This window comes from Eubalaena glacialis, chromosome 4 (genome assembly GCF_028564815.1).
Source record: "Eubalaena glacialis isolate mEubGla1 chromosome 4, mEubGla1.1.hap2.+ XY, whole genome shotgun sequence".
Classification (NCBI taxonomy): domain Eukaryota; kingdom Metazoa; phylum Chordata; class Mammalia; order Artiodactyla; family Balaenidae; genus Eubalaena; species Eubalaena glacialis.
In genome coordinates this window covers 9,362,400-9,388,617 of record NC_083719.1, presented here as the reverse complement: position 1 = coordinate 9,388,617, position 26,218 = coordinate 9,362,400, and the positions used below count along the sequence as shown (strand labels likewise).

Below are 26,218 nucleotides of genomic sequence, written 5' to 3'. Positions count from 1 at the left end.
ACTATACTGGCTCTTTAATCCTATTTTTAAAGAATCATCTCCCTTTAGTTTGGTGTTCAAGAAATAGGGAGGCTCTTTTATTAATGAAACATTAAAGAGGCATACATTCATCTATTTATTCAACAGATTTTTGTCCATGACCTACTTTGTTCCAGGCCTGTTCTAGGCCCAGAGATGATATCAAAGTAGCCAGGAAGCCTTGCCCTGGTGGAGTTTACATTCTGAAGAGGGGAGATGTACAGCCAACAAAATACACACATGAATCCCACGGTGTGGTAGAAATGTTCTGTGGGGGAAAATGGAGCTGGGTCAGGCACAATGTAATTAGTGAGGTTGCGATTTTTTTTAAGTGAAGTGAAATTTACATAACATAAAATTAACCACTTTAAAATGTACCATTTAGCATTTTGGCGATGTCATACAACCAGCACCTATGTCAAGTTCCAAAATAGTTTCATCACCCTAAGGAAAGCCCTGTACCCATTAGGTAGTCATCCCCCAATTCCCCTTCTTCCCAGCTCCAGCAGCCACCAGTCTGCTTTCTATGGATTTTCCTATTCTGGATATTTCCTATAAATGGAATCACACAAGACGTGAGCTTTTGTGTCTGGCTTCTTTCACTTAGCGTAAGGGGTTGTGATTTTAAATGAGAGGTCAAAGTCAAAATAGGAGATGTTGGGAAGGTAACGTTTGAGCAGAAACTTGAGGGAGGTGAAACAGGGCCCTGTGGCTCTCTGGGGGGAAGAGCATCTAAGTGGAAGGGGCAGCCTCTGCAGACAGCCTCCCAGAAGGGGATCTGGAAGCAGGCGGTTGGGTTCAAGGCCTTTGCAGGGCCTGGTGTGCCTGGTGCAGAGTGGTGGGAGCCCAGGTTGGAGAGACCTTCTGGTTCCTCCCTCTGTAACTGGGAGGGTGCCCGGGTGCCCACCCAGACCAGGTCAATTGATGCTTGGAGAATGATGAACCACAGGGACCTGCCCGGGGAGAGGCACAGCCTCCGCACATACCATTGTCCTCCTGGGATCGAGGAGATGACTCTGGTAGGATGGTTGATCAGTGCAGCATGAAGCTTGCCCACGGGGAGCAGGTATCAGCGGAGGTCAGGCAGCAGGGAGCTGGACCACCCATCGTGGCAAAGGTTCCAGTTATGCAGCTTCTGGGGGATTTGGGAAAAGCAGTTGAGAGCGGGCAAAGGGGGAAGATTCCATTCCTGGGGCAGTTGGAGTACCAGGCGTGGGTCCAAGTCTCATATACAAATTATCCATAGATACAACTTTCTACTTCCACTATCCCAATTCCTGAACGTGGCGTACCAAGCCCTTCCTGACCTGGGAACCAGCCACTTTTCTCTTGACGTTTCGCAATAGCCCTCATATCCTCCAATGAATACCAAAGTATTTGCAGGTCTCCAAGCCATTTATTTATTCACAGGGACCAGATTTCAAATCTGCGTCTAATAAATGCAATTATTTGTTATGCTTGCAGTACATCATAAGGCGTGACATAAACTCACAATTTTATAATTATACTTAGTTTGAATTTAATTTAAATGGTGGTGGTGGATGTTAAATATTTAAGCTACACTATTAGTCCTCTCCATATCCACTTTCCTTTTCCTTGCATAGGTGTTTTAGACAGGACAGAGCTGGGGCTTGTAATCAAATCCTAGGGCTCCTCTATAAAATGCAGGGAAAATCAATAGCTAATCAGTCTACTGCTTGGGTACGAACTACTAGGTGTTGTGCATTTGGGTGTTTTATTTCTTTTGCTGGATTAAAATATAACAAAATAGGGAACTATTGATTGGTTTTCTAGCTTCAAGGCGTCTCTTCTTTCCGAGAAGCCAGTTATGTAGAACTGTCTCTGAGGCAGGAACATTTGGAAGTCCATATTGCCCACGTTAAATTAAGTTCTTTACTATCAAATGTCACCAGACAGGAAAGGGAACCAAACGTTTAAAAATAGGAGTGAAAATATCTCAGCCATAGGCTTTATGGAGTCAATAACTTTTTTCTTGAGTAAGAAAAGCAGAATTGAACCAAAAAACACTCTTCTATTCTATCTAGGAGAAAGGAAATGTGACCTTTGCTAACTCTTTTGCTTTAAATATTGTATCAAAGTAGTGGTTCTTTATAAGAAAATGCTCTACAGAACTTTATATATTGAAAAGAAAGCTGCAACAACTTTGAACCAAGAACAAAGACAAAATTAAACTTGGACTTTTCTGTCAACTCTCAATCAAAGCTTTGGTGACCTCGTATGGTTTCCTGGTGTTAAAGATCATTTATATTCTGAAAACTCCCTGATAGATATCTCTGGTATGAATCTCACATCTCTGTATCCAGTAGTCTGTCCACCACCTGCACTGGATATCTGACAGGCATCTCAAGTATAACATCTCCAGACCTGAGTTCCTTGTCTTTTCCCCCCAAACCAATCTTTCTGCAGGCTTCCGCATGGCAACCTGTCCCTGCAGTGGTCCAGGATAAGCACCTTGCTGTCCCCTTTGATTCTTTACTCTCATATCCAGTCCATCAACAAATCTGGTCTTCCTTCTGAATTTTCCCAGAACCTGACCCTTCTCACCTTCATTGCCTTGTCCCCTCAGATCCCATCCTCTCTCACCTGCATTATTACCATGGCCACTTTCCTGGTCTCCCTGCTTCTACCCTCACCCCCTACCATCTACTCTCAAAGGAGCAGCCAGAGTGGTCCTATCAAAACCTTACAGCATGTCTTTTCTCCACTTAAAAGCTTCCATCAGCTTCTCATTTCTTTCAGTGTAAAGTTAAGTCTTTGCAAGGCAGACATGGCTCTATACAATCCAGTTCTCTGTTCCCTCTCCAACCTCACCTTCTTCCTCACTGGCATTAACCTTTCTGTGGCCACTGCTTCACTGCAGTTCCTTTATGACCTGAGCCAAAAGCCTGCCTCAGGGCCCTTGAACATGCAGCTTCCTCTGCCTGGACTCCTCTTCCTGCAGATGTCCATGTGGTCAGTCCTCACCCCCTCAGGTCTTTACTCAAGTGTTACTTTCCCAATACAACCTTTTCTGGTGCCCATTCTTAAAGTTCTATCCCCTTTTCTGCTTTACCGATCCTCACAGTACTAATCACCCTCTAATATATAACATATTATTTATTTATCTTGTTCCTTGTCCATCTCTCCACACTAGAATGTAAACCCATTAAGAGCAGGAAGTTCCACCTTGTGTGTTTACTGATGTAGCTCGTGTACCTAGAACAATGCCTGACCCATACCAGGGATTCATCAATTTTGCTGAATGAATAACTGAATTTTTTCCCGGCCTTTATCTTATAATGAACTCCACATCAGCAAAACATTAAGGAAGCAAATGAAATAAAACATTAACTAAAGAAAAGGATTTTATATTAATAAAGAAAATCATCCAAAAACCAGTTCATTTTCCTACTTAAGTTTACTAGATGTATGCAGACACTCAGAATTTCAGAAGGAATCCAGTTGTTTTCGTCACTGGGGTCCAGTTTAAATTACATCTCTTCTTAGATCATTCTTTTAATTGGGGGGGGCAGCTACCACAACTCTGGTTAAGGAAAGGTTCATCTTCCTTGGACTCCATGATAAGGAAAAGTCCAAATAAGCTATTGAACAACAATCAGTCCACCCCATCAGCTCTAATGAGGTTCAGGTAGTAGCACACATGATCCCACTTGATCATGGTGTATGACCCTTTTAATGTATTGTTGGATTTGGATTGCTAGTATTTTGTTGAAGATTTTTGCATCTATGTTCATCAGTGATATTGGCCTGTAATTTTCTTTTTTTGTGGTATCTTTGTCTGGTTTTGGGATCAGGGTGATGGTGGCCTCATAGAATGAGTTTGGGAGTATTCCTTCCTCTGCAATTTTTTGGAATAGTTTCAGAAGGATAGGTGTTAGCTCTTCTCTAAATGTTTGATAGAATTCACCTGTGAAACCATCTGGTCCTGGACTTTTGTTTTTTGGGAGTTTTTTAATCACAGTTTCAATTTCAGTACTTGTCATTGGTCTGTTCATATTTTCTATTTCTTCCTGTTTCATTCTTGGGAGATTGTACCTTTCTAAGAATTTGTCCATTTCTTCCAGGTTGTCCTTTTTATTGGTGTGGAGTTGCTTGTAGTAGTCTCTTATGATCCTTTGTATTTCTGTGGTGTCCATTGTAACTTCTCCTTTTTCATTTCTAATTTTATTGATTTGAGTCCTCTCCCTTTTTTTCTTGATGAGTCTTGCTAAAGGTTTATCAATTTTGTTTATCTTTTCAAAGATCCAGGTTTTAGTTTCATTGATCTTTTCTATTGTTTTCTTGGTCTCTATGCCATTTATTTCTGCTCTGATCTTTATGATTTCTTTCCTTCACTAGTTTTGGGTTTTGTTTGTTCTTCTTTCTCTAGTTGCTTTAGGTGTAAGGTTAGGTTGTTTATTTGTGATTTTTCTTGTTTCCTGAGGTAAGATTGTATTGCTATGAACTTCCCTCTTAGAACTGCTTTTGCTGCGTCCCATAGGTTTTGGATCATTGTGCTTTTGTTTTCATTTATCTCAAGGTATTTTTTGACTTCCTCTTTGATTTCTTCCAAAAAAAATTTTTTTTTAAAGATAGTAGCACTAAAAGTAGTGTCACATACTCTGCCTCTCCTTGTCTTTCCATTTGGGCTGTTTCCATGGTTCTGTGTATGTCTCTGCCATCAGGTGATAAGTAGGCTACAGGTAGATCTTTGTGTTCTTCCAAATGACGTGGTGCAGTGGTCCAGGTGAATGCACATCCATCCATTTCTTTGCAGCCTTCCAAAAATGTTAATTATCCTTCTTCATAAAGTGTCATTTCATCATTCAGAAAGAGTTTTTTTTTTAATGGTAATAATTAGCTTCAGAGAAAAGAACAAACAACACTGTATTACTCTAATAAGTTTACCAAAATGCCATCCATTTCAGCAGATTGACAGTTCCTGATGAAGATGGCAGGTATTTCTTTTGCCAGATTCCCTATCCTCTCTGCCAACAAGCAAACAAACAAAACTAACAAAATAAAAAACTTCAAACACGTATGAACACTGGACAGGAGAAGTACTGGGTGGTGTTACCAAACGGCCTCTTACCCCTAACCACTCTTTTTGATGAGTTATTCAGCCAGACCGGTTTTTGTACCATCATCCTCACTCACAAACCTTTACCCAAGCTGTATCCCTCCCTGGCATGCTCTTTCATCTCTGTGCATTTACTCACCCCCCAGCCATCACTCAGAGCCCAGCTCTGGGTGGCCTTCCTGATGAACGCTGCTCCTTGAACACAGAAAGGAGGTGGGTAATACCTACTTGATAAAAAAATCTTTTAATTTATCTTGGATTTCCATTATGTAATTTTATTTTTGTGTTGTCTTTTTTTGTGTGTATGCATTGCATTTCCCTCCAATGAGATAAGAAGCAGGAATCAGGTTCCATGTTTATTTGTATGTCTTACCATGCCTAGCCCTTTGCTATGCTCAATACATATTTGCTGCACTAATTCTCTGATGGGAGAATAACATGGGTTTTTTATTCTGGAGAACAGATCTAGAGGAGGTTTGGGGAATCCCACAAAGAGAGAAGGAGGGGTAGAGGGGAGGTCTGTTTCAGCCTCTTCCCACAGCATCCAGGGAAGAGAGGAAAGAAAGACAGCTCGGATGCTGCCTGAAGTCCTGGACTCTAGTCAAACTCATTCTGCTGCCACTTTGGAAGAGGTTTGGGACTGGGTAGGAAGTAGTAACGCTTTCTGCGTATGCCCAGAGAGCTATCAGAGATTGGCAGAGCCACTGCACCCCTGCGGGTAGCATTGGCGGAGCTCACAGGACACCCTCCCTTCACTTCCCTGGGTGGTGGCTACATGCCACATTTTCCGGCAGGCGAGCCAGGGCTGGGGCACTGGAAGCATCCTCCCGGCTGCCTCACTCCCCTCCCCGGACTGAAGAGAAGGACCTTCCACTGCTTTGTGAACCTGGCCCTTCCTTCCCCAGCTCATCTCAGTCCTTTAGCCACGTCCTCTCTGCCCTGCGTGACCCTTTCCCTGTACTCTGTTATCATCTGGAGGCCAGGTCACCACGTTTGGAATTGTAGAATACTGCCTCCATACATTCGTATGATATGACCCATTTTTCGCACTGGGCTGACCTTCTTTTCATGTTGTCAACTCTCTGAGCTTCTTCTATCCAGGCAACACCCTCTCAACCCAATCCAGCCTCAAAGGGAGCACCAGACAGAATCCGGACTCTCTGGCATCAGGGAGGGCCGTTTCCCAGGGGAGCCTGCTGGCTCCTAAGCACAGCTGTCCCCCAAAAGGGACAGAAGAGAAGGGAGCCCCAAATCTCCAGGGGCACCTAGCAGTACACGTCTCACACTTTTCCACACTCATGAAATTATGAACAAAAGAAGGGCAGTTTCTTGCCCGGGAGTTAATTGTGATTTAAGCAACGAGCCCATTGCTACTTCTCTCAAGGTTTTCAGATCGTCCCTTTCATTCATTCTGGGGAGGAGGGGGCAGCGGGGCTGACACAAGGGACATTCCCTTCCTAGCCTTTTTTCTTGCCACAATCTATTTTAAATATTCAAATAAAAGATTTTAGCTGACCACTCTAATGATTCTTTATAGACAGTGGTTGCTTATATTTAAAGGATTACATAAAAACCTTCTGTATTTAAGTGAAAATAAAGACGGAATAAAGGAGAAGGTAATGTTGATGGAATGTTAACCACCCCTCCCCCGCCAGCCCCTACCCCTGTGCCAGATCTTTACTTGGTGAGAAATGTGTTTTCCTTTGCAGAACTGGAGGGGGAAAACGGGGGGAACCTTCATTGTATCCATACTGTCCTAAATGTGTGTAGCTTTGTAAACATTCTCTTTTGTTTAGTCATCTCACAGCTGAAATTTTGAGATGTGTATCCGTGGAATTCCACACCTGGCAGCCCTGATCTTCATCCAGACTTTGGGATCTATTTTACCCAGTTCTCGAATCATGAGAGCATGTTCTCTCGGGGAATAAACAGACACCTAAGCCTGTGTCTCAGTCTCCATGAAGCAGCATTCCAGATGTTACTCAGGAGATCATTTCTCAACGTTTGTCTCAATTCTTTGGCCTAGGAATGAAACACATCCTGGTCATCATCCTCTGAGTATTCAGAATATCACTGCACTCACAGTGTCTCCTAGGGCTCTTAAAACGTATGGCACTACCATCAGTTAAAATACACACGTGCGTGTGTTTTATTACATTCTCATCTCATGCCAGTGGCTTCCGTGTAGCAGAACCCGCTGGGATGTGGGCACCCCATTCTGGAGGGCAGACTTTTCACAGGCCACTCATCACACATGGGCATTTTCTTTATCTGTGTTCCTGACCCTGGGGAATCCCACCTGTGCCCAGGGAAAGACTTGAGGTTCTGGAAACCTCAGTGCAACCTGGGAGGCAAAGTAATATTTTTATTTCTGGGAATGTATAAGCATTACTTTAGTAGGTTTGAGGATATTTTTAGAGACATACCTTCTCTGCATTTCAAAACATGTTTCTTCAGACCCTGGCAGATGTTCTTTTAATTAAAACACGTGTAATTTCAATTAGTATTTTTAAAAGAAGCCCGGTTTCCCAGACAAGGTGATTTTTCAGAGCATTCTTTGCTGACTCGCTTTAATAACTTGATTTCACGAGCCAAACTCTAGGCAGCCGGAGAGCTGTGTGCTTTGGCCAGAACTTGGTATCTTCAGATTAGGTGCCTGTGTTAGAGCTCTCATCTCCCAAACCCGAGAGCCTAATCTCATGAATGCTGCCCTCCTTTCCAGCAAAGACATGGGTTCTTTGTTAATGAACTTCAGACACCTGTTGGGGAATTTTGGTGGCTGGGTCTGGCAGATAAGAATTCCCTGGAAGGGGAAGTTGTAAATAAATTGAAGGGCCAATAATGATTTTATTAAACAAGACTTCATGATTGGCCCCTTGGAAATACTCCATGAGGGGAAAAGGCAAAACTGACTGAGTCAACTGAAATTGCCAGTTGATGCAGATTTCAGAACCTCCACTGTAAGAAAAGAGGGAAAAAAACACCTAACTTTATTTGGGCCATTTCGGGATTTATTGTAATGCCTGGTCAAACAGTTTCAGAAGAAAAGCTTTAGAGAAGAGAATGCATAAGAAATGAAATGGCTCTCCCAAATACCCACCCCCACTCTTGAGAATCGAAAATAAAAAAGAGGATTTTAGCAGAATAATGTTTTTAAGTTATATTCCTTCTCCATGTTAACTGCTAGCTCTTCCCCTTGCCAAAAGCGGGGAAAGACATTTAATCATGTGGAAATAAATTGTTATTTTTACTTTCTAATACTAAAAATAATGGATTAGAAAGTAGTTTAAAAGTTTTTAAATGAATACTTTTTTAGCCATTCTGCCTTACGTTTGATTGTATTTATTATGCTGGATCTTGAGGAATTGCAGAGCAGGCAAGGGTAGATGTAATTGGGGGTTCTGCTAAAAAAAAAAAAAAGGGTGTATAGGCTGGTGCCATAAATTGAATGGTCCAGTGGATCTGACCTGGAGGACACATAAGGCAGTAAGGCGAACAGAAGGCAGACACTGTAGAGAGGTGAGGCAGCCATCCAGGACGAAGGACACAGCAAGCCCCAGAAGAGGCCGGGGACCCAGGAGGTGACGGAAGATTGGCAGGGCAGCTCCCCTAGCATCTGGGCAGCTGAGGCCAGGAGCTAGGATGCTGGTCTGTGAGATGGCACAAAAGCAGATTTTGCTCCTTGAGAAGAAGCAAGCTTCTTGAGATGCTTTGAGAAGAGGAAGCCCATCTGTTCATCCTGCCAGACTGAGGTCAAAGAGGAGAAGAGAGGCAAAGAATCAGGCAGTTCCCCACAGCTCCTCCTCAAAATGTCCCAAAAGTTCTTTCAAGACACTTAGTTGAAATTTAGAGATTTCTTCTCTTATAACCAAGAAAGCTCATGAAAATGTACTGTCTCTGAGGCAAACCCGTTTTTTCACATTTAAAATGGAATTCCCTATTCAGTTTTGTGTATGATAACATCTTTGAACAATGTCAGGTAAAATACTGGCTTTGGAGTGGAATGATAAAAGACAAGCGGCTTGTTTCCTAAAGCATGTAATATCCTTTGAATCCCAGATTTTATCATCCTTACTATTTAACGTAGGCAGTTGAACTCGAGACAGTACAAACCAGAATGGTGCAGGCGTATGGTAATGTACAACGTGTTGCTTTTCATTAGGAGTTACTAATATTCCAGCAACAACATTAGAGGGTATATTCAATGTGCAAGGTAGATCAAAGGATAAGAAATTCCCATGGTCCTCACTTGCAGGCTTGAACACTTTAATTTACTCATCAGAGAGGAATGTCATAGCTATGAAATGGAAAGTGATGTTAAACTATTTAACTGAATATTAACTCCACGGACTAATACCGACTAGTGTTTGTGTGAGAGTCAGGTCCATTATAAGTGACCTTGTTACTCTTTTTCTTTTCTTTTTTTTGGGGGGAGGGACGGGTACTTATCTATTTTTTTAATGGAAGTACAGTTGATTTACAATATTGCGTTAGTTTCAGGTGTACAGCAAAGTGATTCAGTTATATATATATTTTTTCAGATGCTTTTCCATTTTAGGTTATTATAAGATATTGAATATAGTTCCCTGTGCTATACAGTAAGACCTTGTTGTTTATCTATTTTATATATAGTAGTGTGTATCAATTAATCCCATACTACTGATTTATCCCTCCCCCACATTCCCCTTTGGTAACCGTAACTTTTTTTCTATGTCTGTGAGTCTTGTTTCTGTTTTGGAAATAAATTTATTTCTGTTATTTTTTAAACTCCACATATGGTGATATCATATAATATTTGTCTCTCTCTGATTGACTTCACTTAGTATGATCATCTCTAGTTCCATCCATGTTGCTGCAAATGGTGTTATTTCATTCTTTTTTATGGCTGAGTAATATTCCATTGTATATATGTACCACATCTTATTTATCCATCTATCTGTCTATGGACACTTAGGTTGCTTCCACGTCCTGGCTATTGTAAATAGCGCCGTTATGAACATTGGGGTGCATGTGTCTTTTCAAATTAGAGTTTTCATCTTTTGGGGGGTATATGCCCACAAGGAGTGGGATTGCAGGGTCATGGTAGCTCTATTTTCAGTTTTTTTTGTTTTGTTTTTTTAAAATTAATTAATTAATTTATTTTTGGCTGTGTTGGGTCTTCATTTCTGTGCGAGGGCTTTCTCTAGTTGCGGCAAGCGGGGGCCACTCTTCATCGCGGTGCGCGGGCCTCTCACTATCGTGGCCTCTCTTGTTGCGGAGCACAGGCTCCAGATGCGCAGGCTCAGTAGTTGTGGCTCACGGGCCTACTTGCTCCGTGGCATGTGGGATCTTCCCAGACCAGGGCTCGAACCCGTGTCCCCTGCATTAGCAGGCAGATTCTCAACCACTGCACCACCAGGGAAGCCCTATTTTCAGTTTTTTGAGGACCCTCCATACCATTTTCCATAGTGGCTGCACCAGTTTACATTCCCACCAACAGTGTAGGAGGGTTCCCTTTTCTCTGCTCCCTCTCCAGCATTTATTATTTGTAGAGTTTTTGATAATAGCCATCCTGACTGGTGTGAGGGGATACCTCATAGTTTTGATTTGCATTTCTCTAATGATTAGCCATGTTGAGCATCTTTTCATGTGCCTGTTGGCCATCTGTATGTCTTCTTTGGAGAAATGTCTATTTAGCAACCTTGTTACTCTTAAAAAGTGAGAATAGAGGGTGTGTGTGAGAGACGAGCCACAGGCCTCACTCACCAGCAAATAGTTATGGAGGGACCACTGGGGCTACTGCAGGGAACAAGGCCTCAACTTGCTTCCTTAGACCAGAGTTCCCCACACTGTGTACCACGAATGGGTCACAGATGTGCTGCAACTTTGATGCCCTCAGCCCTCAGGAAGGTCTGGGGAGCAAGCGCCTGGATCTGTAGCCCCCAGCAGGGCACAGCTCTGACCCCAGGACACAGTACAGGTATTAGCATTTTCTATGTGTGCCATGCTGAGGAAACAATTTAGAAGTTCTACCCAAGACAGGCCTCCCACCGCCACGGCCCAATACGAGACACGTGTGCTCTGTCACTCTACCTGAAACTCAAAAGGTTGAACTTTCAGGTCATCCTCCCCTTTACTCCTCAGATACTAACCCAAACCCTAGTTTATTATTTGCCCCTATTTTTCCAGTGACAGAAATGGATAGACACTTTGGGGTTTTTTCCTTCTTTTCTTTATCCTTAGACAGTAAATCCATCAGGATATCTTGTTGACACTTCTTTAGGGAGTTTCTTGAATTCCTTACTCTTCATGTGTATTTCACCTTCTAATTTCAGCCTGCAGCATGGCAAGTCCAGGGCACGCCCATGGCATCCTACCTGGGTCACTTTGTCCCTCTCACCCTTTCTGAGCTCCCACCCCCAAATCACTACTGCCACCCTGACCTTCGTAAAATCCTCCAATAAAGGAATATTCGGTGTTTCCATGATATGCATGATACAAAGTGAACTCTGCCACCTGATTTTATTTTTCAGTAAAACAGTTTGTATTAAGGCCGCTGCAAGAGTCTCCATGCTTCCTAGTATGGGCATGTCTCTCTTCTGATCTTGTTCCAACCTCTGAGAAGCATTTGAAATATTCATACTTCTTCGTTCCCAAGAGAAAACTTTCCTAGTTTTCTTCCTTCCTCTTTCTTTTCCTTTGGCTTTTTCTCCTCCACTCTGCTTCAAGGCTCTGTCCTGGGTCAATCTTCTGTAAAGCCCATCACATAAATTCATTATTTCTGACATTGTATTCTCCAGTTCTAGAATTCCCATTTGGTTCTTTCTTATAGTTTCCATTTCTCTGCTGAATTTGTTCATTTTTTAATCATGCATGTTGTCCATTTCTCCACTTGATATTTATATCACAGATCAAGTCCTTGTCTGCTTATTCTAGTATCTGGGTTATTTGTGGATTTGCCTGTATTGATTATCCTTTCTCTTCATTTTTGGCCACATTTTCCTGCTTCGTTACATGTCTTGTGATTTCTTGTTTACGCTAGACATTGTGTGTTAAAATATTAGAATTGACTGAAGTAGATAATACATACCTCCAACAAAACACCCCATTTCTTCTATCAGTCTGCTAAGGTGGAGGGCTGAGTTGATCAAACATGTATTTTAGCTGTATCTGGGCTTTAGTTAAATTCAGTTTTTACCACTGTTTCAAATGTTTTCAAGAGCGTGATCGGTATTTAACCTACAATTGGGCTTAGAAGCTGAGCACATGCAGATTCTGGAGATGTCTCTGTGCATCACAGCTCAGTCATTACTTTCTGAGTCAGAGGAGATGTTTAGATCCCTGCACTACCTACATTTTTCAGACCTTAAATAATTTTACTCTCACTGTCTCTATCCAACCTCAATACTTAATTTTTTTTTTTTAATAAATTTATTTATTTATTTATTTTTGGCTGCGTTGGGTCTTCATTGCTGCACGCGGGCTTTCTCTAGTTGCGGCGAGCAGGGGCTACTCTTCGTTACGATGTGCAGGCTTCTCCCTGTGGTGGCTTCTCTTGTTGTGGAGCATGGGCTCTAAGTGCGTGGGCTTCAGTAGTTGTAGCGCATGGGCTCAGTAGTTGTGGCTCACAGGCTCTAGAGCGCAGGCTCAGTAGTTGTGGTGCATGGGCTTAGTTGATCCACGGCATGTGGGATCTTCCCCGACCAGGGCTCGAACCCGTGTCCCCTGCATTGGCAGGCGGATTCTTAACCACTGTGCCACCAGGGAAGTCCCAACCTCAATACTTACTGTTCCTAAGTTCACAGCTGTCCTTCCAGTTGGACTCTCTCCCCACTGTCCCTGCTCTTACCCTGCTCTTTCCACTTGAGCTATTCTATTCCCCACTCCCCACAGTTGCTCTTTCACCACCTCCTTTCTATCTACTCCTTACCCATCCTCCAAGACAAATTCTAGTTCCACCCCTTTTACAAAGCTTCCCTGAGAACTCTTTCTTTCATTTTGTGCTCTGTTTGAACTCTTTCATGTTTATCAATGTATTTTCCCAAATTTAGCACATAAGGAGTATTGTGCGCGAGACACGTATGAGTGCATGATGCTAATGGATGCAGCAGTATCGTCTCCTCGGCCAAGCCAGTAGCTCTTTAGGAACAAGAAAAACATCTGTCTCTGTTTTCTCTTTTTATGCTTCTTTTGAAAGTCCTGGCAATGCCTAGCACCGTATGAATGTGATCACAGCCACAGGGAGGTGTTGCATCGTTCTGCTAGAATATGAACTCCAGGGGAGAAGGGGGAGTAGCTTCCTCGTTTGCTGCTGGAACCCCCAGAACAGGGCTGTTCCAGCATCTGGCAGATAATTGTTAGGTTTTATTTGAACGCACAGTAGGTTGAAGTCATAATATTGTGGTTTCATCAACCAAATTACCATTGTTATCTGTTGATTTTCCTAATTATTCAAAATTGGTTTGCAGTGATAACCTATAGCATAACATCGTTGACAAATGATGAGACCTACATACCCACCCTCACCCTCCTTCCTCACCTTGAACACACCACCACCACTACATCCCTAAAAATAGAGCTCCAAGCCTTATTTTTATTATGTACACAAAAGCAGATGAAAAACACTTTTTCAGACCACGATTCTTTATTTATTTATTTATTTATTTATTTATTTATTTATGGCTGTGTTGGGTCTTGGTTTCTGTGCAAGGGCTTTCTCTAGTTGCGGCAAGCGGGGGGGCCACTCTTCATCGCGGTGCGCGGGCCTCTCACTGTCGTGGCCTCTCTTGTTGCGGAGCACAGGCTCCAGACGCGCAGGCTCAGCAGTTGTGGCTCACGGGCCTAGTTGCTCTGCGGCATGTGGGATCTTCCCAGACCAGGGCTCGAACCCGTGTCCCCTGCATTGGCAGGCAGACTCTCAACCACTGCGCCACCAGGGAAGCCCCCCAGACCATGATTCTTGATCTCAGTTGTATATTGGAACCACCGGAGCCCATCCCCAGAGACACTGAGTTATTAGCACTTATTTTTAAGCTCCCTGGGAGGTTGTAATATCTAGCCAAGGTTGAGAAGTACTGCTTTAAATCTCTGTAAGACCCATTGTAAATAAAAACAGCCTGCTAATCTCCTGGAAAACTGTCTTCTTCCAATTTTGAAATGTTTTATAATGACTACAGTCTAAACCTGAAGTCATTATCTCTGAGCATTTTTCTCTGAGACATTCCATTTCTTTGATTGCAACAGACACAGAAATTTTCTCCAGAAATTATTCTGATTCAAACTTCCTCTTCACATTATTGTATGTAATGGATGATGGCTTTGAAATAGCTGATTTCAGTTAACATTGCCAGTAAAGGTACTGATAGCTAGAGTCAAAACAAAGCATGAATTCTTGCAAATGTATTTATACGTAGTAGGAATATCAAGTGGGCATCAGCTCCCTGTTGTAGAATAATCTTTCATAACACACACTTAGGTGAAGATGTCCTGAGTCTCTTCAGTTTGGCAAAGGATTCTAACTTTACCTTTCCACTTAATAAAGCCCCTTATGGTTAAAGACTAATTGAATCAAGAGGATGATTGTAAAGAGCTTTTTGGAAACATCAAATTCAAGGGTAAGGCTGACAATAGAGTTCAGAGCTGAGAAGGCTACAGGGACTGTCTTGATTTTTCTGATGGAAGCAGGGTGTCCCCTTGATGCCATCCTTCCCCACTCAGGGTGTCTGAGTTCCCCACCACTTGGGAAGCCTGCCAGTGCCCATGGAAAAAATGCCCGCGGGGTACCAATGAGCAAGCAAAGAAGGAGAAAATAACCAGAAAATATACAAATTAATGCTTTGAGCTATGACCCTGCCTCACAAGCATCCTTCCAAAAAACGAGAGTATTAGCATTACCTTTCTGAGAGCTGCTTTTCTTGAGTTAAAGCTACTTATCACTTTCCAAATATACTTTTCTTTGCTGTGACCTTATACCTCTGCCTGGATGATTTATGAAAAGGTGTTTTCTTTGATGTGCAGAGGTGATGCTAGGCAGTGCGTGCTTTAAGTTGCTTTAGAATCTGGTATCTCTGGGGTTTGGTATGGGGGAGGCTGCATCAGCTACGGGAAGAAGCTAATGGCTTCCCTTGAGGATCAAACCTTTGACCTTGCTTTCTTGGCTGGATGCTAATCTGCCGAACTAAGGAAAGTCAGACAATGGGGAGACCCAAGGAATAATTCCATTGGCGTCATTGAACATCCCTCAGTTGACCTGATCCTGTATACCCTAGTGTTAAGTGTCACCTTCTTCTGTGACACCTCACTTACCCCAAGGAGCCATACTGGAATTGTATTCCATTCTCACCAGTTTACCCTATGGGCCCAGGCTGGGGGAGAAGAGCTAGTGGATAAAAAGATGTAGGGTAGGTGATGAATATTGACAAGGCTATTTGTTGAATGAAGGTAAAGGGTATTGTTTCTGAAGCATCATTATAGGGGAAAATAGAGGATTGTTCAGTTACCTATTTTCCATTAGGCAAATAGCTAGCTAAAAACATTTGAATTACGAAGTAGAACACCTCCCTGGATCAATGTTTTAAGTGGTAAGCAAATGACCGTGCTACTCAGCTGGATAGTAATGATCTGTGAGCAGCAGACAATGAATGCCAAGCATTCAGTAGTTAAGTACATTTTGCCACAAAGCCCATCTTAAATGGGTAAGGACGTGACCTCCTAAGTGTAAACATGACTGCATCCACGGTAATTAGGTGCAAATGGGAAGGGACAGACTGACTAAGTCAGGCTTTGTCTTCTTCCCACATTAGCTTAAAGCAGCACATATAGCCACCCTGCTTTTCATCTTTCCAGCTGGCTCCCTGGGTCACCCCCAGCCAGCTGGGCTGGTGGGCTCTGGGCAAGAATGGAGCAGAGGATTTGGGGGTTTGGAATGAGAGTGATCCTTGGAGAGTAGTGCTGGGGAAGTGGAGGAAAACGAGAACTACAGACAAGAGACAATACCCGTGGCAGTAACAACTACAGCCTAGCCCCCATGCTTCATCTGCAAACACCCGCTCCTGCTCGGGGCCGCTGGAAGGAAGCTGAGGGCCTGGCATAAGCTGGATGCAGAATAAACAAATGGCAACTGGCAACTGCCTAGAACTAACTAGACAGTCAAATCAGTGAGTCCAACTATTTGGGTGTCTTCTTTGGAAAAATGTCTATTCAGATCACTTTTAATCAGACTGAGTTTTTTCCTATTGATTTCTCTGAGTTCTTTATATATTTTAGATATTAACTCCATATCAGATATATGATTTGCAAATATCCTCTTCCATTCCATAGGCTGCCTTTTCATTTCCTTGATGGTTTCTTTAGCTGCACAGAATCACATTTTTAAATATAAACTGTTGCCATAGATGTAGTTTCCTGTGTGGCATGTCAAAGATAAATCTGACACATCCCTCTTTTAAATATACCTGTTCTGAATATCATAGTGGTTTAATATCCACCATCATCCTTTTAAATAATATGTAAGGAAGTTCTTCATTAATGTTAGAAATTATATATAATTTCTGTTGCTTCTTGAGCATGTGACCATTCGACATTCCCCAAGAATTTTACTAAATGCTTAAAAGTCTCTTATTAAACATTCTTTCTGCAAACAAAAGATATACAAATTAAAAAATTTTTTTAAATATTTCTTGTAGTATTAGGCTTTAAGTTTCTCTTATGTATTGTTATTACTGTAGTTCTTAGTAGGACACGAGCAAAACAGCAACATATATGTGTCATATATCTTGATTAAAATTTTTAGATATAAAAAGTAAAATTGTATTTGAAATGTATCCCTTAGATGGATGAGCCCTTTTATCCCAATCAATTCAGATATTCAAAAATGAGTTTTACTTCTTGCTTGAATGAACAGGATTCAGTATCATTCTGTTCTCATTGTGTATGTATGTTTAGAGATTTAAATACTGAGAAACACCACTCAGATAAGGTGAAGGGAATCAAAGATCTTTATAGCAGTATCACTTGATTCTTTCAACTTCTTTTGGATTTTAGTTCAAAATCTCATTGGGATCCATCACCGGAAGTTAGTTTTAGTTACCTATCCAATGGCAACCTGAGTAAGTTCTCCTTCATTTTGGAGAAAGTAAAGAATTGGAAACTACCTCTTTGGAAAAAAAAAAAAAAAGGATGAACTGCCCGTCATTAGAGTTGTTTCCTTGTCAACCCAGACACTAACACTGTGCAGAAAAACACCTTGGTTCGGACTCAGAGCACGTTTGCCACTCAGGAGCAGGGAGGGACTAGACTTAGGTTTTGTACAGTGAGGTAAGGAAGCCTGTGAACATGCACATGGGAGGGTTTTCAAGCAGATCAGTTTTGTTGGAAGAGTGCATAGGAAAGCCAAGGGTCTGAAAATGGGATCCCTGAAAACCCCAAGGCCCTGTGTTCCCTCAGAGAGTCTTCATGAAGTCCCCAGGCACACAGGGCCCAGTTTGGAGACCAGGGGTAGCCCCAGGGTAGCCTGACCCTGACGGACTCCAGATATGACCTTCCCGTTGCTCCCACATGGCCAGGGGTTGATGTTAGGAGAATGTGCTTCTCTGATGGGTTAGCTGTGTTTTCACAAGCTGCTTCCACACGCGCCGTTTTTGAGCTGCAGTTCCTCGGGGGGGAGCTTTACCACATAGAGAAAAGCAGCCAACTGCGTGGTGAGAAACACCAGGCAAGATTTAAGGATTACATTTGAAGCTAATTAAGACTACAGTATGAATTGTATGCTCAATCATAATTTCTTATCTACGTATAAAGTATCATTATTGAGACAATGGATAGAGTATTTGAAACTTCCTGGGGACTAATTAAATAGAAAGAAGTCTGGCTTTCAGACCGGAAGCTCCACAGTTCAGTTCTCATACCATAAATGTCTGATGTGATGGTTTAATACAGTTGCCAAGATATTATACTAAGAAATAGCTGGATATTTCAAGGGGTTAGTGTAATTCTGTCCTTGTCTGCTGACTTCAAAAATGTGGAATTAATTATCTCCTCATTCATTCATTCATTCATTTGACCAATATTTATTGAGTGCCCATTATGTGCTGATCCCAGTAGAGCATCAAAGTTTCTGCCTCCTGGAATGTATGGTCCAATGATGGAAAGAGTTTCAAAAGGAAGCAAAAAATATTCACTTTCTGCTTTGGATGTGAACAAAATATTGTAGTTTAGGGGATTAGGGCATAACAAGCGGAGCAAAGTGTTGGATGGGTGGTCAGGAGAGGCCTCTACCAGGTGACACCCAAGCAAATCCTGAGGGATGGGCAAGAGCCACATGTTAAGCCAGCTGGAGAAAGAGCTTTCTGGGCGGAAGGAGCAGTGAAGCAAAATCTCTGCTGCAGGATGGAGCTTGGCATGTGCCTAAAATGGTGAGAAGGTCAATGTTTTGCAACCGGTAAATGAGGCAGGAACGGTTGGAGATGGTGATGGTGAGTGAGAGAAGCCTTTAAGCCTAGAGAAGGAATCTGAAGACTTTGGCTGGGAGAGCATGATGGGATTTACAGTCCTTGAAGTCCTCTCTGGTTTTGCTGGTCAGAGGCTAGACTGTAGGAAAGCAAAAAGGTCAGTGAGGGCTTGATTTCAGGAGTCTGGGAAGGAGATCATGTTATCATGGTCCAGAGCTGTAGCAGAGGGGTTGGGAAGAGTATTTTGAAGGTGGAGCCAGCAGGACTTGCTGATGGATAGAATGCAAAACACTGTAAATAGGAAAAGGAAAGAGAGGACACAGGCTAATAGAATCAGGAGTTTGGTTTGGGGCTGAAAGTTTGAAATGTCTATTAGATATGAAAGGAGAGATGTCCAGTAGAAAATGGGGAAAAATGGCTTTGATGCTTAGGACTGATATATTCATAGGTGTATCATCAGTGGGAAAAAAAAAAGATATTTAAAGTCATGGTCCAATTATTTTAATTCTCTAAATACAGAAACAGCTATAGGAAGCCTAATCTAAAAATAAAATGCCTAGCCACAGGTAGACAAGCATTTCTTGGCTCGTTAACTAAAGATAGGTTTCTTACATAATTGTATTCTTTTTCTTTCCCTTTCAGTAAAGCAGGCAAGAGGTAATGTTTCTTTTGTGAGTGCTACTGAAAAATAGAAGACCACATACGCACAAATAATTTTAGAATTATCTGTAGATCACATTGTGAGCACTTTTAAGTTTGTCTTGTTTAAGTACAGTAAGCAGAACTTATTCATACACTATAGTTGAGGCATCATGCCTGTTGATCCAACCCAGGAAAGAATATAGCAGTGGGGTGGAGAGAGGGTCAATCAGTTGAGATTGATGAGCAGTGTGGATTTCCATTCACTGGTCTAGACTCTCTTCTTGGGTATTATTTGTTTTACTTTGATTTCCTAAGGCTCATTATTCTGCATAGTCACATTTTACTACTGCAGTTTTCGTCTGTCAAGTAATCTTTGTGTGTGTGTAGTCATCCCTTATTATAGTGCTTCTGGGAATTGATGAATCCCTGAGAACAGGACAGCGTACCTAGTCATTCTATCTTGTTCAGTTTTCCATGTGGCAGAAATTGTTTTAGGGGTGTAGATGTGAAATGCCAAGTTATTTGAATGGAAATCCTTCTTTGCTAGTACATTTATAAACACAGCAGGGTGGCTACCTCCCCTTGACCCACTCATACAAACGGTCTGGTAGTGAAGTTATCTTCCATTTTTCTCCTGTGTGCAAGTCTTGGCAGGTGACTTTGTCAAACATTTAGAAGTGAGACTAGCCTGCAGTGAGGGAACTGCTTCCAGGAGATAAAAATCTAATTGATAGAGGACCGTTATAGACACCTTGTAGTCAAGCTTGCTTTATTTTGCAGGAAAAAAAATATTTTGCTTCCTCCTTCTTTTGCAATTCTAAGTAAGGCTCAACTAAATTACAATTCTATAGATAGATAGACAGATAGAGATACAGATATGAATATAGATATTGGAAACAGAGTTTTGTGATACTTTTTCCTATAAATTGAATACTTTTTTTTCATTCGTTTGAATTTTAATTGACTGTGGGTGAATGATTTTCCTAATCTTATATATAACTGGATCTTCATATGCCACCAGAGTTTTTGTAAGCAATGTGATTTTTGTCCCAAGCCATTTTTAGAGATTTATGTGACTCGTGAAATGGAAAATTGTGGTGGTTCTGCTTTCAAATTCCCAACAGAATTTGTACATTTGTTTGCTCCAAATGGAGACCCAGCTCTGTAGTATTGATGATCCACACAACCCACGCCATTAAACGATCAACATTCTTCCTGTAAACTTACTGTTTCCTCTGGTTTCCTAGCTGCTCCATGAATGAGGCCATTTTCTGGTCTTAATAGCATCCTGGGACAGCTGCCCTATACTCAGAGGCATGAGTTGGAGTTCAGGTATTGGCGAAGGCATATGGTTGTCCATAATGTCGGTTAAAGGATAGTTACAGGTATATAGATAGACCTATGTCACAGCAATACAGCACAAGCAGGGACTCCACACACAGCGAGTAAATGAAAAAGGCTCAACATGGAATCACCTTTGGAAATATTCGGAACGACACATGTGCTGACTTGACCCCAGACCCCCTAAGTCCAAGTCTCTGGCGTGTGACCTGAGCATCTCTATGTCTCCAAAGCTTCACAGGCAATTCTGATACCAGTCAGGGTGGAGATCATGTTCACTGTACTGTGTTTGCTCCCTCACAAGGCCAGCCATTCCCTCTTATGAATGCATACTGCCCTTTTTACAATTACTGGGCCACTTCTGACTGAACTCTAAATTATTATTTACAAAGGGTATTAGCATCCTTAAAAGACTCAAGTGCCACTAAGATTGTTCAAGGAGCCCATGAATTTAAAGTACATAAGCAGTGCTCACTTCAGCAGGGCATCTACTAAAATGGGAAGGATACAGAGAAGATTAGCATGGCCCCTGTGCAAGGATTACACACGAATTCATGAAGCGTTGCTTATTTTTATAGAAAAAAACTTACGATTACCAAAGGGAAAGTGGGGGAGGCATAAATTGGGAGTATGGGATTAGCAGATGCACACTACCATATATAAAATAGATAAACAACGAGGATTTACCATATATCACAGGGAACTATGTTCAATATCTTGTAATAACCTATAATGGAAAAGAAATGAAAAAAAAAGACTATGTATATGTATAACTGAATCACTCTGCTATACACCTGAAACTAACACAATATTGTAAATCAACTATACTTCAATTTTTAAAAAACTTATAAAAAGAGAAATTTAAAAGACAAATTGACAAAATGCAACATGTGAGTCTTAATTAAAAGAAAGTGTAAAAAAATAAAAATAGGGCTTCCCTGGTGGCGCAGTGGTTGAGAATCTGCCTGCCAATGCAGGGGACACGGGTTCGAGCCCTGGTCTGGGAGGATCCCACATGCCGCGGAGCAGCTGGGCCCGTGAGCCACAACTACTGAGCCTGCGCGTCTGGAGCCTGTGCTCCGCAATAAGAGAGGTCGCGATACTGAGAGACCCGCGCACCGCGATGAAGAGTGGCCCCCGCTTGCCACAACTAGAGAAAGCCGTCACACAGAAACGAAGACCCAGCACAGCCAAAAATGAATAAATAAATAAATAAAGAAGCTTTCATTTAAAAAAAATAAAAAAAATTAAAAAAAATTAAAAATAAAAATAAAGTAAACAATCAGGGAGTTTGAAAAAAATACATAAGCAACTTGAAGAGGAAACGTCATTATTTTGAAATAAGTTATACGAACTATGTCCGGTTCTCTAACACACAAATATAGGACTAAAACTAAATTTTTCCCAGATTCATTTAAATGTATTTATTCTACATCTCATTTGTCAATATTTCTTTAGTAACGATCTAAGTTAACTCATCCAGTGAACATTACCTTATTCAAGGCATCATGCTAGGTGCTGTGATACAATGATGGCATTTATTTAGATTCTCAAAAGATGATTCACTAATAGTATTGAGATGTGAAGGACTTATTCTCAGAAAAAAAATCTGTTGCTCAAACACCTAAGTTTGATTCCAGCATGTACCTAGTAAAGGCCCAGTGGTGGGAGACAGCCCTGGCCCAGGGTCCCAGCACAGGACTCAATCCTCAGGAGCTGGTGTATCTGAGAGCCCACAGTACCACGTGGGCTATGGCCTTGGGAGACGACTTCTTTCTGCAGCTAGGTAGCCAGCTCAAGTCCAACTCGGTGGTGCAGGTGGACCTCCCCTGTCTTCAGCAGACGCAGATAGCCCGCCGTGAGCCCTGTCTGGCCAGGTGGCTGTAGCGTGCCCCACTGTGATACCGTCACACCTCATCATCCACAACAATCTCAAGTGTAGGCCAGTAGCAGTTCAATCTCTCCAGCCTTGCTCTTCATGATAGGGTTTTCTTTCTCCGGAGCCAAAGACCACGTACGTACAGTACCACCAAGCACAGCCAACCTCTAAAACAACCCACCACTGGCATGCCCCGGCACACCCAGCTCTGGGCTTCAGATCAGACTGTGGGAGGAAAACTTCTTTTCTACCAACTTAGGTCTTAGTGGTCTGGAGTGGTGGGCGGGAGTGCAAATTAATTGACAATAGTCACATGCATGTGGGGTACTCAGTAATCTGAGTAATTCACTGAACAGCCAAGAGTAAAGGCTTATATACCAGCTTAATAGTGGAAAGGAGGGGGAACTAGGGCTTCCAGGGGAAATAAATGGAGGGTATGGCAGCTTCTATAGAGTTTATTTATGCAATTTCTCATCACTGTGCTAATGGTCGGCCTCCTTCTTGGCTGGAAGCTCCTCAGAGAGAGGATTTATGGCATCTACCTTCTCAGGAAGCTCTGCCTTTAGTCAGATAAGGGGAGCTCAGAAAAGGCTTCTTTCGGCATCTGCTGTATCTCAGATGTCTCCAGCTGAAAATAATCTTATGTCGTTCTGTTGGGTCCCTTTAATAGTTTGGGAGTATTTATTTAGGGAGCCTTGCTTATGGCTCCAGTTCTATGTCCGTAATCCTACTTTCTCAGACCTTTCCACTTCCTTCATTCCTCAATCAAGCCTGTGGTGTGAAAGAGATGATTCAGGTCTTGCCAGACCTCAAGCCAGCATTCACATGACAGGTGGCAACTCTGACCCTCCGCATTGCTAAAGCTTCAGCCAGGCAAGTAGCTGGTCTGAAGCCCATGCCTTGTTCTCAAAAACCAGGTCAAAGATCTCAGTCTACTGTTCAACTTTGGCGAGTACATTAAAAATAAACCAGAAATAAACAGGCAATATTATATGATGGCAGTGTCACAACTCGTTGGATACCTGCAAACGTAGAACTAACTGGGACCGCTCAGTGCGGGGAAAGCAGCTCTTCATGAGAAGATTATTCTACTACAGAAAAATAAGTGGTGCCTTCACAAAGACCCTGAGTCATCTAGAAACTACTGAATTGTGTTTACTATGTAGCAAGCCTTCAACTTTTACAAACTTCACTCACAGCAGTGCCAGGCCAAGGGTAGGTTCTCTTTTCAAGGGAGGGAGGTGTGATACATGGGGTGGGAGGTGAGAAATGGGACGAGCTGTAGGGTTGGGGCTGAGAGTTGATACATGTGGCCTGGAACCACGAGGTGGGGTTTGCAGGGAACTGCTGATGAAGGTAATAGGAAATGTGTTTCTTGCCCTTGGTATCTCTGATATTCCTTTTAGTATCTGTTTCCATTGCTGACCTTTTTAAAAATTTTTATTTTATATTGGAGTATATTTGATTTACAACGTTGTGTTAGTTTCAGGTGTATAGCAGAACGATTCAGTTATACGTATATCTATTCTTTTTCAGATGCTTTTCCCATATAGGTTATTACAGAGTATTGAGTAGAGTTCCCTGGGCTATACAGTAGGTCCTTGTTGATTATCTATTTTATATATAGTAGTGTGTATCTGTTAATCCCAACCTCCTAATTTATGCCTCCCGCCCACCTTTCCCCTTTGGTAACCATAAGTTTGTTTTCTAAGTCTGGGAGTCTGTTTCTGTTTTGTAAATAAGTTCATTTGTATCATTTTTTAGATTCCACGTAAAAGTGATATCATACGACATTTGTCTTTCTCTCTCTGACTTACTTGCCCTTGCTGACGTTTTATTTCTGGCTCAGTGATGGGTGTTGTGCATTTTCTAGATTGAATCACTCGGGCAAGTTATTTACCTTCTCTCTGCCTTTGATTCTTCATGTTTAAAATCGAGATAAAAATAGTGCTGACCTCATAGGACAGTCGTGAGAAATAAATGAAGACATAGAGAGTACTTAGAACCGTACTCGGGACATGTCCCGAGTTCACCACTGGCCCTGAGTTCACCACTGTTATCATTAGTCTTATGCCTCATGGCAATAGCGGCAGGACTAGTTCTAACTAGTTCTAGTTCTAGTGGTAGTGTCTGACTTGCTTATGCTCCTGCATAGGTTTCCCTTGGTCCAGTGGAGGCTCCCAGACAATGGTTATTCAGTGCACTTGTTCTGTGAGAAAGAGATTGAAAACTCTCAGTATATTTAAAGTTATCTCAGGCCTATTGCGATGAGGCCTTTTCTCCAAAGCCCATTTTTCGTTTTATTGCAGGCACAGATCTTTTTTTATGCAGATGCTTAACATTTTTTTCCCAATAAAAAACACTCCTTTCACGAAGACTTTCTATTGGGCCATCGTATCTCTATTCTTCTAAGAAGCCCACTGGCAAATAATGGAACAGTGAGGGAAAGTGTTGGCAATAAAGAACTATCTGCAAATGACACAAGTAGCTGGAATCCCCACTACCTGTAATTATATTCGCCTGCACATGTGCAGAGCTTGATAAAAAGAAAGAGCCTGTTTTGTTGTTCCTTAATTTCAAGAGGAAACAACTGCCAAGAACTCTAGTCTTTAATGACCAAAACAAGCTTGCCTGAAACAGATTCAGACACGTGAACACAAAGTAGCAGGTCAAATACATTTTGTGACCCGGTGCACCCTCCAAGCGGTTCCATCCATGTCTCTCTTTGATATGCCATTGTCCCTGTACCATCGACATGGTGCAACAAAAAGGGCCATCTCACGGTGTCTCCAGCGAACCACGAAAAATCTCAGGTAAAAAGTACATTTTTAGGCAAATCCTTTGAGATGAGGATTCGCCGGAAGGATTTGAGTGCAATATCCAGTGTAGTTGAATTCCTCCTTTGGTATTGAATCTGCTGTGCTTTATACCAAAGAGCTCAGCCTCTTCCTACAGACATTGAAATTCATTTATTTCACTCATGGCACCATTTAAGCTTTTTTTTTTTTTTTTTCCTCTGAAACTTCTCTGATAAGCTTGCCTCCACTTACAAAAACATCAAAGCCTGGAAAGAAATTGTTAGACAAGAAACAAGAAAAACACCTTTAGTTTAAACTTCAAATGAGACCAAATTGATTAGTCATCTGAGATTAAGTTGGCTTGGCAGTAAGCTTATAGCCAATCATGTTTATCACCCTGTTCCTATTCTAATTTCTCTTTTGAAACTTTCAGAAAACTGCCTACATTCAGTCATATGGTTAAGAGAGGCTGATTAAATCTGAAACCAAACTAGCTGTTGCCCTATTCGTGTCTTGTTTATTCTGAATAAGAAGAAAATAAACCAACTCATGGAAAAAAAGCATTATAGGCACAGACCAAAAGTAACAACTTATTAATGAAAATGTAAGTGTTATTTAATAATTTTATAGCATGTCTAATGAAGGGCAAAGGCAGAAGGCTTGTTACGTCAAATGCCCTTCCCCACGTGAGTTTCGCGTGAGAAAAAATGGTCCTTGATGGCGTCCAGTGCTGGTTCCCCCAAAATCTCATCAGAACAGCCTGTTGCTAAAACCAAGCTGAGTTTATTGTTCACCTTGGCAAGGGACATCACCACCAATGGAACTTTGTCAGTGTCTCAGGGGGGTGAGGTGACATCAGATCTTGTTGAAGTTTGTTTTAAGGCGGGTCTTTCAATGCTGGGACTTGCCACAGTTCAGGATTGGTAGAAACGGGAATTCAAGGCATCATAGGGCACAAACCGTCTGTTGATGTTTTGTGGAAGACTTCATGGGTCTTTCCCAAAGTTTCTGTATCGAACAGTCAGGTTATTTG

At 41.9% G+C, this 26,218-nt stretch overlaps 1 protein-coding gene and 1 non-coding gene across 4 annotated transcripts in view; both read left to right on the top strand.

The window, feature by feature from the left end:
- Positions 1 to 26,218, top strand: part of CTNND2 (catenin delta 2) — a 975,434-nt gene that overhangs the window by 857,151 nt on the left and 92,065 nt on the right. The gene's annotated exons all lie outside the window — the stretch shown is intronic.
- LOC133091558 (U6 spliceosomal RNA) lies at positions 20,978 to 21,082 on the top strand. Its single transcript, XR_009700902.1, has one exon. It is a non-coding gene; the product is annotated as a U6 spliceosomal RNA (small nuclear RNA).